Source organism: Schistocerca cancellata, chromosome 11 (assembly GCF_023864275.1).
Source record: "Schistocerca cancellata isolate TAMUIC-IGC-003103 chromosome 11, iqSchCanc2.1, whole genome shotgun sequence".
Taxonomy (NCBI): domain Eukaryota; kingdom Metazoa; phylum Arthropoda; class Insecta; order Orthoptera; family Acrididae; genus Schistocerca; species Schistocerca cancellata.
In genome coordinates, this window is record NC_064636.1 from 4,744,533 (window position 1) to 4,761,086 (window position 16,554).

At 40.1% G+C, this 16,554-nt stretch overlaps 1 non-coding gene across 1 annotated transcript; it reads left to right on the top strand.

The window, feature by feature from the left end:
• Positions 1 to 10,251: 10,251 nt before the first annotated feature.
• On the top strand, positions 10,252 to 10,325 carry Trnat-ugu (transfer RNA threonine (anticodon UGU)). The gene has a single exon. It is a non-coding gene; the product is annotated as a tRNA-Thr (tRNA).
• Positions 10,326 to 16,554: the final 6,229 nt, after the last annotated feature.

Here is a 16,554-nt window from a genome sequence, read left to right on the forward strand (position 1 = left end):
CTGTGGAGACCTCATTCCCCACGTGTTGAGCAATTCGGCGGTACGTCACCCGGCCTCCCGCATGCCCACTATACGCCCTCGCTCAAAGTCCGTCAACTCCTCATACGGTTCACGTCCACGCTGTCGCGGCATGATACCAGTGTTAAAGACTGCGATGGAGCTCCGTATGCCACGGCAAACTGGCTGACACTGACGGCGGCGGTGCCCAAATGCTGCGCAGCTAGCGCCATTCGACGGCCAACACCGCGGTTCCTGGTGTGTCCGCTGTGCTGTGCGTGTGATCATTGCTTGTACAGCCCTCTCGCAGTGTCCGGAGCAAGTATGGTGGGTCTGACACACCGGTGTCAATGTGTTCTTTTTTCCACTTCCAGGAGTGTAGAAGCACACACTTGTGAAAACTTTTCCTCTGTCTCTGACACTGCTACCAACTTCCAGGACCGAAGCTGCTATGTCGTTGAAGTTGTCAACAGTGGAAAACGAAACGTAGTAACGAAGTCGTCGGGTACAGCAAACGTTCTTTATTAACGTCGTTTTTTCACTTACTTTGGTCAAAGAGAAAACGGAACTAACTCTGTGTTCATTTTCCGCCGTCACCACCAAATGTAGTGTGTTCCTAATTTTCAGTATCTGCATTTTGAGTAGCTACGACGTCCTGTATTGTAACGAAACTGTACTTGTTTTAGGCTATGCCTCGAACAAGAACATTAACGAGTCGGGCTGAAAGACGAAGAGCTAGAGACACACAATTTTTGTCAGATGTCAGTAACGATAATTCTATTGTGGTTCTAAAAGATACAATTAAATGTGCATGGAACATAATTACAAATAATTTTGAGAACTGTAATTGCGCTTTGATGAATTTACAACGCAGATATTGTAATGCAAATCATTTCGCGTCTGAGATGACCTTATACGATACAATGGCATTCACATTGTGTTGTCATAATGGTAAAATTAATTTGTCAACGTAGTGTATCAAAGACTCCCTTTAAATGCTTGAATAATTAAAGAGAAATTAAAGAACTGTTTCATAGACACACGCAGCTACAATGGACACATTTCTATCGGAAACGTTAACATTTATCTTCTGGCAATTATTGTCGCGTGATGAGCCTTGCGGTCGCACCACTCTGTACGTAATACAGGGTGTTTCAAAAATGACCGGTATATTTGAAACGGCAATAAAAACTAAACGAGCAGCGATAGAAATACACCGTTTGTTGCAATATGCTTGGGACAACAGTACATTTTCAGGCTGACAAACTTTCGAAATTACAGTAGTTACAATTTTCATCAACAGATCACGCTGCAAGTGATGTGAAAGATATAGAAGACAACGCAGTCTGTGGGTGCGCCATTCTGTACGTCGTCTTTCTGCTGTAAGCGTGTGGTGTTCACAACGTGCAAGTGTGCTGTAGACAACATGGTTTATTCCTCTCGCGAGGGGTGGGGGGTGGCAAAGTATCTGTCTCTGGGGGGGGGCAAGTGTCTGTCTTTCGGGGGGGCGGCAAATATGTGTCTCTCGGGGGGTGTGTGTGGAAAGTATCTGTCTCTCGGGGGGGGCGGCATGTATCTGTCTCTCGGGGTGGGGGGGCGGCAAGTATCTGTCTCTTGGGGGGGGGGGGGGCGGCAAGTATCTGCCTCTCGGGGTGGAGGGCGGCAAGTATCTGTCTCTCGGGGTGGGGGGCGGCAAGTATCTGTCTCTCGGGGGGTGGTGGCAAGTATCTGTCTCTCGGGGGGTGGTGGCAAGTATCTGTCTCTCGGGGGGGGGCGCAAAGTATCTGTCTCTCGGGGGGGGGGCGCAAAGTATCTGTCTCTTGTGGGGGCAAAAAACTGTCTCTTGGGGGGGGTTAAATATCTGTATCGATTAAGTCGAGATATCGCTTTATTTCGATATATCGATTTATGTCGGACAACGATTTAACCAAGATATCGACATGCTTCGATGTATTGTTATATTTCGAGACGTCGCATTAATCCAAGATTTCGAATTATTTCGAGATATGAAATTTTTTCGATATATCGATTTATTTCGCGGTATCGGTATATTTCGAGGTATCGTTATATTTCGAGGTTGGTATATTTCGAGGTAACGATATATTTCGAGATGTCGATGTATTTCGAGACGTCAAGTTATTTAGAACTATCGATATTTGACGAGACATCGCCTCGTGTCGAGATATCGGTTTATTTCGAGATGTCGATTTAATACGTGGTTCCGTAATATATCGTGGTATCTATTTTTTCGAGGTATCGATTTCTCTCGAGATTTCGATTTGAATCAAGATTTCGATTTATTTTGGAATATATCTTTATTTCGAGATATTGATTTATATCCTGATATCGATTTATATCGAGGTATCGATTTATTTCTAGGTTCCGATTTATCAGGACGTATCGATATTTTTCGAGATTTCGATTCATTTCTAGATATCGATTTGTTTTAAGATACCTGTTTATTTCTGATACCGGTTTATTTTGGACCCGATTATTTCGAATATCGATTATTTCGAATTACCGATTTATTTTGAGATGCTGGTTGATTTCGGGATACCGATCTTTACAGGGATATCGATTTAATTCGTGATATCGATTTATTTCGATAAGACGACTACTTGGAGATATCGATTTCTTTGAAGATGCTGAATCATTTGGAGATATCGATATATTTGGAGGTATCGATTATTTCGGGGATATCGATTTATTTGGAGATGTCGAATTATTAGTTTACATCGATTTACTTCGAGATACCGATTTACATGGAGATATCGATATGTTTAGATACTTCGATTCATTCTGAGATGACGATTCATATCGAGATATTGATGCTTACGAGATTCGAAATATTTCGATATTAGATATATTTCGAGATTTGTTATATTTCGAGATATCAATATATTTGGAGATATCGATTAATTGGAGATTTTGGTTTATTTGGAGGCATCGATAGATTTCGTGGCTTCGATATATTTCTTTACATTAGTTTATTACGAGATACCGATTTATTTCGAGATATCGTGCTATTTCGAGGTCCTTGTATATTTCGAGATATCGGTATATTTCGAGCAATCGGTTGGTTTCGAGATATCGGTATGTTTCGAGATGTAGGCATATTTCGAGACATCTGTACATTTCGAGGTAACGGTACATTTCGAGATATCGATATATTTCTAGGTCTCGAATCTTTATGAGGTACCGATATATTTCTTGATATCGATTCATTTCGAGATACAATACATTTCGGGATATCGATTCCTTTCGCCATATCGATTAATATAGAGATATCGTAGAATCTCGAGACTTCGACCAATTTCTAGTTATCGAATTATTTCGGTACGTCGATTTATTTCGATACAACGCTACATTTCGAGATACCGATACATCTCGAGATATCGTTATATATCAAGATGTCGATTTATGTCGGTTTACCGTACTATTTCGAGATATCGATTTATTCATGATACCCATTTCCTTCGAGAAATCTATTTATTTCGTGTGATCGACATATTTCGAGATATCGATATGTTTCGCGACATCGACATATTTAGTGATAGTGGTATATTTCACCATATCGATTTACTTAGAGACATCGATTTATTTCGGGATATCTTATATTTTGAGAAAACTATATATTTCGAGGTATCGATGTGCTCCGTGAAAACTATACATTTCATAATGCGATTCTTCTCGAGATATCGATATATTTCGGGATACCGATTCATTTCGAAACATCGGTTCATTTCGAGGTATCGATGTATTTCGGGATATAGATATGTTCGAGAAGTAGATATATTTCAAGATATCGATATATGTCGTGATATCGATATACTACGAGATATCGGTATATTTCGAGGTATCGCTGTATGTTAGGTACCGCTGCGTTTAGAGATATCGTTATATTTCGAGATATTGATTTATTTGGATATTGTATTGTTTGGAGACATCGATTTATTTGGAGACATCGATTTATTTGGATACATCGACTTATTTGGAGACATCGATTATTTTCGTGACATCGGTTTTTTTCTAGACATTGATTTATTTGGAGACCTCGATTTATTTGGAGACCGGTTTATTTCGTAATATTGATTTCTTCGAGATACCGGTTTATTTCGAGATATCGAGGTATGTCGAGATATCGAGCAGTTTCGAGATATCGAATTATTTCGATTTATCGCTTTATTTCTATATATATCGATTTATTTCGGATACCGATTTCGGATATCGGTTATTTCGAGATATCGATTTATATCGAGACACCGCTATGTTTCGAGGTATCGATTTACATTTATTTATCGTTTGATATCGAGGGTTCGGTTTATTTCGAGGTATCGATTTATTTCGGGTACCGAATCGGTAGATGCAACTGAGTCAATTTTAGCTTGCAATGTGTCGTGATTTTCATGAACAATAGTTTGCAGTTCTTTTATGGCTGCTTCGTGATTCTATAATGCATTTTCTTGCCGCGAAAAAATCGGTTGGAATTGCTCACATATTTGTGTTTTTACGTCATCACAGACTTTTTGACATTTCGATTCAATGTTCTGTAACTCAGTAGTTAAATATTCACGTGTTTATTCAAGTGTGGTGTCTAACTTCGAAAGATTTTGTTCCATTGTGTCTAACTGTTGCTGTGTTTGTCTCTGGTGTTGTTCCATTGTGTCTAACTTTTGAAGAATTTGTTCCATTGTGTCTAACTTTTGAAGCTTTTGCTGTGTTTGTCCCATTTGTTGTATTAATTGTAATAACAATACACTGGTATCTGAAACATGTTCCTCAGTGCTTTTCGGCAGTGAATTGACACCGGCAACATTCACATTTTGACAAGCAGAAAATGTGTCTTGACTTATTTGAGAAAACGGTGAGGACCCAAAACCTGAATCCACAGTATTTTGAAGATTGTGTCCTGCCATTTCGGATTCCTGAGGCGAGCTATTGCCGACCGATCGATCGATAATGCTTCCCTGTTCACTAATTGTTTCACTGTCTATGCCATTATTTGCCTCCCGCTCCATTTCCTTATGCACAATTACCAAATCACTAGTTTGAATATTAGTTAATTCATTACACGGTGGCGCTAACACACTGCTTTCGTCTTCACTGTCATTTCTCAGTTTACTTTGGAGCCTAGTATTACGTTTTTCACACGCCATTATTGTCACAATATTTCACACGACAACACAGAGAAGCACAATTTGAAGAGCAAAATAAGAAAACACATCAACATAGCACTGAAAATAATATCTAGTTAATTGCAAGCGCAGCTGCGAAATACTTGGTGCAAATCTACATGCATGCCACAACAACAATGAAAGACTGCAACTACAAAGGAGATTCTCTCTACAATTACGCGCTAGCAATAAACAATAGCTACACTAATTACACAAACTACAAAAAAAAAATCTGAAGATTCCAGTGAGGTATCCTGGCAGGCGCGCCATATGATACATCCCCTTAGAAACATTATACATGACTGTCCTTAAACTGACACACAATATTTTTTTTTAGCGCAACGCAATCTGACTTTCAAAAACCAGTACAAAAGAAAGGCCCTGACTAACATTAACCTACACGTTTCACAAATCACTTACCTCACAAAAATCTTCGTTACTCGAACTACTGCAATACAGCGAGCGCCACTACTGCCAGCTAAATAAAAGATTCAAACTATAGAAGGCACTAACTACTGATAGGCATAGTTAGCAAATGAAAGATTTTAATAGAGAACAAACAATGTATTTACCTTAATACTCATAATATATATAGCAGCTCATGACATCCAGTCTTACAGATTTCTAAACTCTGCTATTTCTCTCCCCACATCCACCACTGCTGGCGGCTCACCTCCAACTGCGCCACGCTACGCGCTGTTAACATCCAGCTGCCCAACACTACAATGGCAGACAACAATGCAAACTATCCAGAGACTGCACACAGCACAGCCAGTGATTTTCATACAGAGTGCTACGTGGCGTTGCCAATAAGAAAACAGAAACAGCCTACTTACAGTACTATGCTGCAGAAGTTTCGCTGTGAAGAGCGCTTACAGATCCTGCATACGGTCGCAATCTCCCACGTGCGACGTCCATATTTTTAGAGCGGAAAGACATTCGTTGCCGTCAATTTGTTTCGGACGAGGAGGCGCACGCTTGAGTATCGTAATGGTTCTGTAGGCACCGCCAACATTTTTTCCATGGAGGCATTACCGTCTTGTCGCATACTTGTATAAACGTAATAACAATTATGGTGATTATTTTTGAAATAATAATAATAATAATTTCCTTACTTTTTCCCAACTGTCTCGCTTTCGTTTCAATTCGCCTTAATGTGTTTCTCTTTTTGTTTTCATCTCCCACAGAATTCTTTCTTTCAGACGGCTGTTTTCTACTAAAATGTAGAATTACGTCAGTCAGTAAGTTTCAAATCGGCAAACAAAACTAAAACTTACAGATTTCATCTTGGTATCTTGTCTGGAAAGGGGCATTTGCGTCAGTCATTGCGGCTTGCTTGCAGTTGATTACGTCTCAGATTATAAATCTATAAATAAACAAGAAACGTCATGTTCCTTCAGGGATTAGATACAAATATCGCCTGACTTTAAGCTCGGGTAAACGGCCCTGAAGCGTTAAAAATATAGCTGGATGCAGATTACGTTTCGAGTGAGACTTTGTAATCTCCACATTAATCCGTGGAAGATGATCTGGTAGCTTGCAGATACGCCAATAATGACAAGAGTTGACCATCCACGTTCCAGCCCGCTGTAAGCTATGTACAGTGTTTTCGAGGGTGAGTGGTCAGTAACAAAGATGTAACAAAAGTCAAGTCATAATTTTAATACGCGAACAAGGAAATTGAAGTACAGATTTTGTATATTAATCGAACAACGAGGACAATGATCCTTATGTGATTCGAAAGATACTTTGCCATAGATGTGCGCTAAGAAAAAATAATCTCTGTATTAAGCCATTAAGAGTCGTAAAAGGAAATAGAAGCGTTCACATTCGTAACACTAATCTTTCATTCTCTATCACGCATTAAAATCTCCAATGCCTGAAAATTGAAAACTGTAGAGCTGCCAACCTCTGCCTAGCGCACAGATCAAGTGCTACAGTAGAATTGACAAATGAAAGTGACAACATTTCGTGAGATCGTATTTTAGGGGCTTTCGTGCTTACATGGATTTGCAGTACAACATGCATATCTGGCATGTAAAATGCGACAACTGCTAAGTCAGTGATGATGTCTGTAAATAGCATTGTATATTGGCGTCGTTATTTCGCTTAGTTTTGTGTAAAAGTAATTACGTGATCGTTTGCAGCCATTATCAGAAACTTTGAAGTAAGTTCCGGATTTGTAATTTCTACACTTTGAATATGTAAGACTTCCGATTTCCCTTAGTATGCGGAAACCATATTTGTTTTAGTGTATGCCTAGAAGGAGAATGCTAACGGGTCAGAGTGGAAGACGCAGAGCTAGGCAGACACAGTTTTTGCGTCGCGAAAGTAATAGCAATGTGAACATTCATAATGATAACGCATGTGTTTATCGAAAACTGAAGTACTGATTCTTAAAATTAATTATACAATATGACAAATCAAACTTGCATAACGGGTAAGGAACTTCGCCGTAGATGTGAACAAATGGAAACCATCATGTGTGTCCATAACCATTAGGATAGGTAAATAGAAGCACACACTTGTGAAAACTTTTCCTTTGTCTCTGACACTGCTACCAACTTCCAGGACCGAAGCTGCTATGTCGTTGAAGTTGTCAACAGTGGAAAACGAAACGTAGTAACGAAGTCGTCGGGTGCAGCAAACGTTCTTTATTAATGTCGTTTTTTCACTTACTTTGGTCAAAGAGAAAACGGAACTAACTCTGTGTTCATTTTCCGCCGTCACCACCAAATGTAGTGTGTTCCTAATTTTCAGTATCTGCATTTTGAGTAGCTACGACGTCCTCTATTGTAACGAAACTGTACTTGTTTTGGGCTACGCCTCGAAAAAGAACATTAACGAGTCGGGCTGAAAGACGAAGAGCTAGAGACACACAATTTTTGTTAGATGTCAGTAACGATAATTCTATTGTGGTTCTAAAAGATACAATTAAATGTGCATGGAACATAATTACAAATAATTTTGAGAACTGTAATTGCGCTTTGATGAATTTACAACGCAGATATTGTAATGCAAATCATTTCGCGTCTGAGATGACCTTATACGATACAATGGCATTCACATTGTGTTGTCATAATGGTAAAATTAATTTGTCAACGTAGTGTATCAAAGACTCCCTTTAAATGCTTGAATAATTAAAGAGAAATTAAAGAACTGTTTCATAGACACACGTAGCTGCAACGTAGCATTTGCCAGGGATCAGTTCTGCGGCTAAAATTTCACTTTAAGATACATGACATTATCCATCGCATATGAGATTCCTTGACGCAATTGGTCGGATTTTGACCACAGGCGATACTAGTTCTATTAATATGCTTAGGTCTGCTGATCAGATAGCATAAAATCCCACACAGCAGGTGAAGAATGACTTTATTGGTTGTTGCAAAGTATGATTGGTTGATTTGGGAAGAGAGGACCAAACAGCGAGGTCACCGGATCAAATGCAAAGTATGCATGACGCGTTTTGGAGTTACTTCCATCTTCAGAAATCTAAGTCCAAAGGAGGCACAAGGACAAGAGCGTTACTGTTCGTGTACATAACAGAAAGTCCAAAGCGGACTCACATGCTGTACAGAGAGGTCTCGATAACGTGCAGACGTCACGGTACACCTGACAGGTCTTTATGGTGAATTGTCTTCAAAGAAGAACGGATGGAGAATAAAGATGCTTGTGAATCCACCTCACACCATCACATAGGGTCAGTGCAACGGCTCTTCATGCACAACACGCGATTTAACAGTACCCCAAATTCGGCAGGTCTGTCTATTCACTGCACCCTGTAGTGTAAAATCAGCCTCTTCACTGTACAGAATATTACCCAGCTAAAAGTCACCAACTTCGATCCGCGCCAGAAACCGAAGAGCGAATTCATAATGTTGCTGCACATAGTGAGGTTTCAGTTGCTGCACTGTCTGGATGTTGTACGGGTATCAGAGTAAAGTAAATCGCAGAATATTTAACTTCTGAGGTCATCAGTCCCCTAGAACTTAGAACTACTTAAACCTAACTAACCTAAGGACACCACACACATCCATACCTGAGGCAGCATTCGAACCTGCGACCGTAGCGGACACACGGTTCCAGACTGAAGCGCCTAGAACCGCACGGTCACACCGGCCGGCTAGGTACTGATGACCTTAGCAGTTTGATCCCACAGGAGCTTACCACAGACGGACGGTTGCCATGGGACACTCTTGAGTCGGAAACGCTTGCTCAGGAAGAAGGCCTACCCTACGCTTGTCTGTCCGCTTTTAGAATATTGTTGCGCCGTGTGGGATCCTTACCAGATAGGACTGTCGGAGTTCAAAGAAGGGCAGCACGTTATATCGCGAAATATGGGAGAGAGTGTCACTGAAATGATAGAGGATTTGGGATGGGTATCATTAAAACAAAGGCGTTTTTCGTTGCGACGAAATTCCAATCACCAACTTTCTCCTCCGAATGCGATAATATTTTGTTGACAACGACCTACATAGGAACAAACGATCACCTCGATAAAATAATGGAAATCAGAGCTCGTACGGAAAGATATAGGTGTTCGTTCTTTCCGCGCGCTATACGAGATTGGAGTAATAGAGAATTGTGAAGGTATATGAAGATAGTAACTGTTCTCGAAAGAACAGGTACGACTGATGACCGTGCAGCTTCTCTAGAATAAATGATAATTAATTGAAACGCTCAGCTGCCGACAGGTGTTGATGTACCTCGGGGTACACATTTTCAGCTGTCCCCATCGAGGTATATCAACACCTGTCGGCAGCTGAGGGTTTCAATTAATTATCATTTATTCTAGAGAAGCTGCACGGTAATCAGTGGTATCTGTTCCTTCGAGAACAGTTACTATCTTCATATATGTAGTTAAAGGCTACCCAGCCATTAACCTTCGTCTGTGCGAATGCCCAAAGATTGCCCGAACTCTTATACGGGAATCGTCACCTTAGTGTGCCCGAGTAATGAGTGGATGGGCAAATACCTATTACGTACATTACGTATGTTGATTGTGGACAGTTGGGAATGTGGGTCTCACGGGAAGCGTGCAAGGGTTAAGTCCTTCCAGTCGCGCTATTCATCTGTGTCCTCGGTGGCTCAGATGGATAGAGCGTCTGCCATGTAAGCAGGAGATCCCGGGTTCGAGTCCCGGTCGGGGCATATATTTTCAGCTGTCCCCATCGAGGTTGTATCAACAACACCTATCGGCATCTGAGGGTTTCAATTAATTATCAATTCGGAAGGTAATTCGATGAACCTTCTGCCAGGCACTTAAATGTGATTTGAAGAGTATCCATGTCGCACGTGCTCAAAACGATTCATACTACAGAATGCATGCAAACATACTCGCCGTAAATACTGACGAATAACGAGTGCTGCATATCCAAGTTACACAGATCGGCCTTTCCTGCCAATAAGAACAGGGAATTGCTATGTAGGAACAATTCGAGCTAGAGGTAGGGCTCATAAGCACTCCTTGAATTGCAGACTAAACGTAAATGACGAAAATGCATTTTTGGTAAAAATTGGTCAAAACATAATCCTGTGCCCTCCGTATTAAATTAGCCGTTTTGAATATTGAAAATCTGACTTCAGCTTCCTGTTCAGCAACATTAAAAATATATATGTAACACTCAGTTCATGCAAATCGAAGTAATAATATAACTAAAAGTTTTCGCTAAACTTTGAACACTTTTTTTTTCGAGATACGTTTATTTCTCAGAACGGCATGCAGCATAAACTAAAAGTGATTCAACCTCTTAACTTCTACCTCGGACCCCGAAAAGTAAACATTTTTCTTAGGAGCTTATAGCTATAATGTGACATTTGTTAATATTAACTAATTTTTGTGTGGGCATAAGGAGTGAAACAAACCCCCAAAAATCGAAGTCAAAGTTCGAATTAGCACTGTATCTTTAAATTTAAGGTTGTTTCATTGCGGTTCGGTATGCGCTTGCATAAATTTTATGTAATATCGACTGATGTTATCCATTTTTAATTTCAGAGAAATAATGTAGTATCAACTGATGTTATCCATTTTTGATTTCAGGTAACATCTGAGGGGCCACACTGCACGCACTCTGCGTACTTCAGACTCGCAGGCCCTTGATCAAATTATAATTACGGGCGCCATTTTTTTTACTGAAAATCTAAAATAAAGCTCATAGTATGATCACTTGTAATTCCCAAACAGATCCTTCGAATGTATTTTCATTGTCTCAAAAAGATTTCCAAATGTACCATTTTTTGCTCATTTGAATGAGAACCTGGCCTTAATGGCGGAATATAGTGACGAGATTTTTTTCGGAGACGTTGTACGTTCGCGAGAAGTATTTCGTTCCACGCGTGTCGATGGACATTCCACAGATATTACTGTGTGTGTGTGCTACTCAGTCGTGCCATTTGAGTGTACATCTTTGCATAGTTTTCCTTTCACGTTGTAAACAGTGCTCGGCTCAGTAACTAACTGGCCATTGAGTGGTTCCGAAGGTGTCGGATGTGCGGTGCGTTCGGTCTGCTAAGACAACAACAGACTGGCGTGGTGCGATGGCAGAAGCAGACACTGAGGGAGCTAGCTGTAGGGACGCCAGCGAACAATTTATGCCAAGTAAGACGAAGAGAACTATTCTAAAATTATGAGCCGTCTCGAAAGCGTTTATCATTAGTAAATCTTGTAGTTGAGACTGACAATCAATCTACAATAACTGACAGATTTGCCTAGAGAGAGATACTGGAAATCCCCCCTCCTGAATGAAATTTTGGTTGTGATGACAGGCCGATGGGTAGTGTAGCCCGAGATCTAAGTTAGGTTGTAGGGAGGTAATTTGATTGAGAGTTGTTTATGCCAACGATTATGAATGCCGAGTAAACGTTGTGCGAGCAGATTGCCCTGTAGCGTAGCCTAGTGTTTCCGTCCGCGCCTTATTTAACACATTTTCTCTAGCTGTGTACTAAAGTCGCACAACAGTCACGAAAACTACGTTTCTGGTGGGGGGAGGGGAGAGTCCACTATGTAACTTTCAGTACAATTTTTAGTAAGCGCCGAAACTAGCCGAAATAGAAGCATAATTTTAACTATATTTCCGTTTCTGGGAAAATAGTGGTTCTCCTCTTTCGGCAGCAACTGTAATATGTAGGCGACTTATTAGAGTTTTTTTAACTCTGGATCATGATCTCAATAGACGCAGAGCTTTTTTTTACGTTACTTGATTCGTGGTCTATAGTAAACAATGCAACGGTCAATTCTTTGAAGTGCGACGTGTGTCTGCAATGTTCGTAAGGCCAAGTTTGTATACATTCGGTGTCAGTTTTTTTTTTTTTTGCCATATACTGTATAATTAAGCCGAGGAGGATAATGTTCGAGGAGCACTGCATTAGCAGTCTATGGAGAAATTGAGAATTTGGATCTGATGAACGGCATGCACGGACAGTTGGTGCAATTAGGTTGTCCACTGCGTAATTCGGACACAGTGATCATTGCCTCTCCCTAGTAACCAGGGGACTCGGGTGCTAATCCTGGTCTGGCACAAATTTTCAACAGTGTCCATTGACTAAAGTCAGTGCCCATTGTCAGCTAATTTCATTGTTTCGGTGTCCAATTGTATTTTGTTCGCGATACGCCGTTTAGCTTTTTCATGGATAACAGCTTTGGAAAGTGTACAGGCTGTACACGTTATACTGATATTCGCTCGTCGTTAGTCCAAAGCTAGTATAGCGATTTTTAAACACAGTTGTAGTGCATATTAAGCCTACACACGTATTTGTGTCCTGTGTTTCTTTACCAAGAACTTCTTCGTAGGTAATTTCCCTATAGTGGTATTTTGTTTAAGTACTTATAGCCTGCAGGCTTGGATGAAATATGAAACACATGTCCGAAGTTTCTGCTGATGCTGCAGATACTGTTTTATCCGTACTACGGGCACAAACTCTTCATCTAATACATGACACAATTTGTCTCGAGAGTAAGCAATTTTTCGTAATATCGGCCTAGCTTCGATATATTTTTCTCTAATTCTTGTTTGGATTTAATCTTAAAACACACTAACTCTTCCACCAATTATTCGATAAATGATTTCATCCCTTTCGTAGCCTACAGTTCCTAAACGGTCGATAATATTAATAATTTCCTTTCTCACTTTTATTTCCTGTAGAATCTCCTGTTTATGGTTATTGCTAACCTGTTTCACGTTCTCACTTTTATTATTTTTATTTTTCTAGTTTTGTGACTGGTAGCCAAGTTTTCTTTGAATTCGGTTTTTAATTCTGAAATAGTAACAGTTAAAGGTCAAGTGAAGATTGCGATCTATTTGAGGAGAGTGTTTCGGAGGTCTTTTATATTAGACGTACACAGGTCATGGAGATCCTTATGTATATAAAATTACTTCAAGTGTAATGTAGCCCATTCTCTTGTCATGATCTCGGCTGTATCGTAGCGCATTGTCTCGGTTAGGTTGGAGATTTTGGTTGAGAGTTGCCGAAGTCAAAAAAAGTGATTACGAAGTCAAGACTGTGCTAACAGAACTATCTGTAGCGCAGTCCAAAATGTTCTTTCGGTCCTTTTAAAATCCCTTTTAATTAAAAATAACGAAAGCTGCAAGATACAAAGACCAAAACTATTACGTAATAGAGAAATCCCAGACTACTGTGGTGTACGTATACTAATTTATTGTCAGTGAATATATATATTTTACTCATTTGCTGGATTCCAGTTTTCCGCTTTTTGCGGCGAAAAACCTTTTCCTGCGAAGGACCCATTAGCTTGTCGGTTATATTCGTGAGCCCGCATCTCGTGGTCGTACGGTAGCGTTCTCGCTTCCCACGCCCGGGTTCCCGGGTTCGATTCCCGGCGGGGTCAGGGATTTTCTCTGCCTCGTGATGGCTGGGTGTTGTGTGCTGTCCTTAGGTTAGTTAGGTTTAAGTAGTTCTAAGTTCTAGGGGACTTATGACCACAGCAGTTGAGTCCCATAGTGCTCAGAGCCATTTATGTTGGTGACTTTCTCGAAGGTCAGTTATTTCATGGTAGTCTATCCACCGGCGTCATTGTTAGCATCGAATATAGATATAAGTATTAGGAAGTCTAATATGAAGCCAACGCATGAGTATGTCTAATGATGAATAAGAAAAATAGGATTGCGGGTTAGCTACTACAAGCAGCATAGTGAACGCGTTGTTGTGGCCAAGATAGACACGAAGCCCAAGCCCACCACAGTAGTACAAGTAGTCCGCAGATGACGAAGAAATTGATGAAATGTGTGATAAGATAAAAGAAATTATTCAGATAGTGGAGGGAGATGAAAATTTAATAGTAATGGGTGACTGGAATTCGATAGTAGAAAAAGGAAGAAAAGGTAGCGTAGTAGGTGAATATGGAATGGGGGTAAGAAATGAGAGGAAGCCGCCTGGTAGGTTTTTGCCCAGAACATAACTTAATCATAGCTAACACTTGGTCCAAGAATCATGAAAGAAGGTTGTAAACGTGAAAGAGACCTGGAGATACTGCAATATTTTAGATGGATTATATAATGGTAAGACAGAGATTTAGGAACCAGGTATTAAATTGTAAGACATTTCCAGGGGAAAATGTGGACTCTGACCACAATCTATTGGTCATGAACTGTAGATTAAAACTGGAGAAACTTGAAAAAGGTGGGAATTTAAGGAGATGGGACCTGGTTGAACTGACAGAATCAGAAGTTGTAGAGTGTTTCAGGAAGAGCATTAGGGAACGATTGACAGGAATGGGGGAAAGTAATACAGTAGAAGAAGAATGGGTAGCTTTGAGGCATGAAATAGTGAAGGCAGCAGAGGATCAAGTAGGTAAAAAGACGAGCGCTAGTAGAAATCCTTGGGTAACAGAAGATATATTGAATTTAATTTATGAAAGGAGAAATTACAAAAATTCAGTAAATGAAGCAAAAAATGAGATCGACAGGAAGTGCAAATGGCTAAGCATGGATGGCTAGAGGACAAATGTAAGGATGTAGAGGCGCATATCACTAGGGGTAAGATAGATACTGCCTACAGGAAAATTAAAGTGACAGCATAGGTGGGGGTGGTGGGAGCACTCATGGGAAAATTCCTGCAATAGTGGATGTTACAGCTGCACCTTTTTTAGATTGAAGTCAGCTGATAGGTATTCCTGCTTAAGGGAATTCTCTCTAACAAAAGAACCACTTTTGACAAAGCTTAGGCATCCGAGTAATGAGGGAATTAGTATATTTCATCAAAATGTACAAGGATTAGAGATTAAGTTAGTGAACTGCTTATAGATGATGACTCTGAAATTATTGGTATATCTGAACACTTCTTAAATAAGGAGATAATTCAAAGGCTTCCTTTACCAGGATACAGGTTGGCTGGCAGCTTTTCTAGGAGCTCTTTGCGGTGTGGGGGAGTAGCCATGTATGTGAAAAACGGCATCCCATTAGAGTCAATTGATGTTTCAAAGTACTGCACTGAAAAGGTGTTTGAATGTTGTGTAGGTGTGGTTAAATTTAATGGAGCTAAGCTTCTAATTGTTGTTATTTATAGATCCCCAGACGCCGATTTCACAACATATTTGCTAAAGCTAGAGGAGGTTTTTGGTTCACTTTATAGGAAATACAAAAAGTTTGTTATATGTGGTGACTTCAATATTAATTGTGTAAGTGATTCTGCAAGGAAACGGATGCCGGTAGACCTCCTTAATTCATATAATCTTATGCAAACCTTGTTCTTTCCAACGAGAGTGCAAGGGAACAGTAGAACAACCATAGACTACATTTTTGTTCATTCCTCATTACTAGAAGGGCATTCTGTTAGCAAAAAGGTGAATGGCCTTTCAGATCATGATGCACAAATTATAACTCTAAAAGATTTTTGTGCTGCAACACATGTTAAATATAGTTATCAACTGTGTAGGAAAGCTGATCCAGTTGCTGCAGAGACCTTTGTAAACCTTATCAAGCAACAAGAGTGGCAAGATGTTTATAGCGCTGAGACAGTAGACGATAAATATAGTGCTTTTCTCAAGACTTTTCTCGTTCTCTTTGAAAGTTGCTTTCCGTTAGAACGTTCAAAACAGGGTACTAGCACTAACAGGCAGCCTAGGTGGCTGTCTATAGGGATAAGAATATCTTATAGAACAAAGTGGCAATTATATCAAAACGTTAGAAACAGTCAAAATCTAAATGCAGCAGCCCATTACAAACAGTAATGTAAGGTGCTTAAAAATGTTATTAGGAAGGCAAAAAGTAAGTGGTATGCAGATAGAATAGCTAAGTGTCAGGATAAAATTAAAACCATATGGTCAGTCGCAAAGGAAGTGGCTGGTCTGCAGAGACAGGTCGAGGATATAGAATCAGTGCGTAGTGTGAATGTTCGTGTTACTGATAAGTCGCATATGGGTACA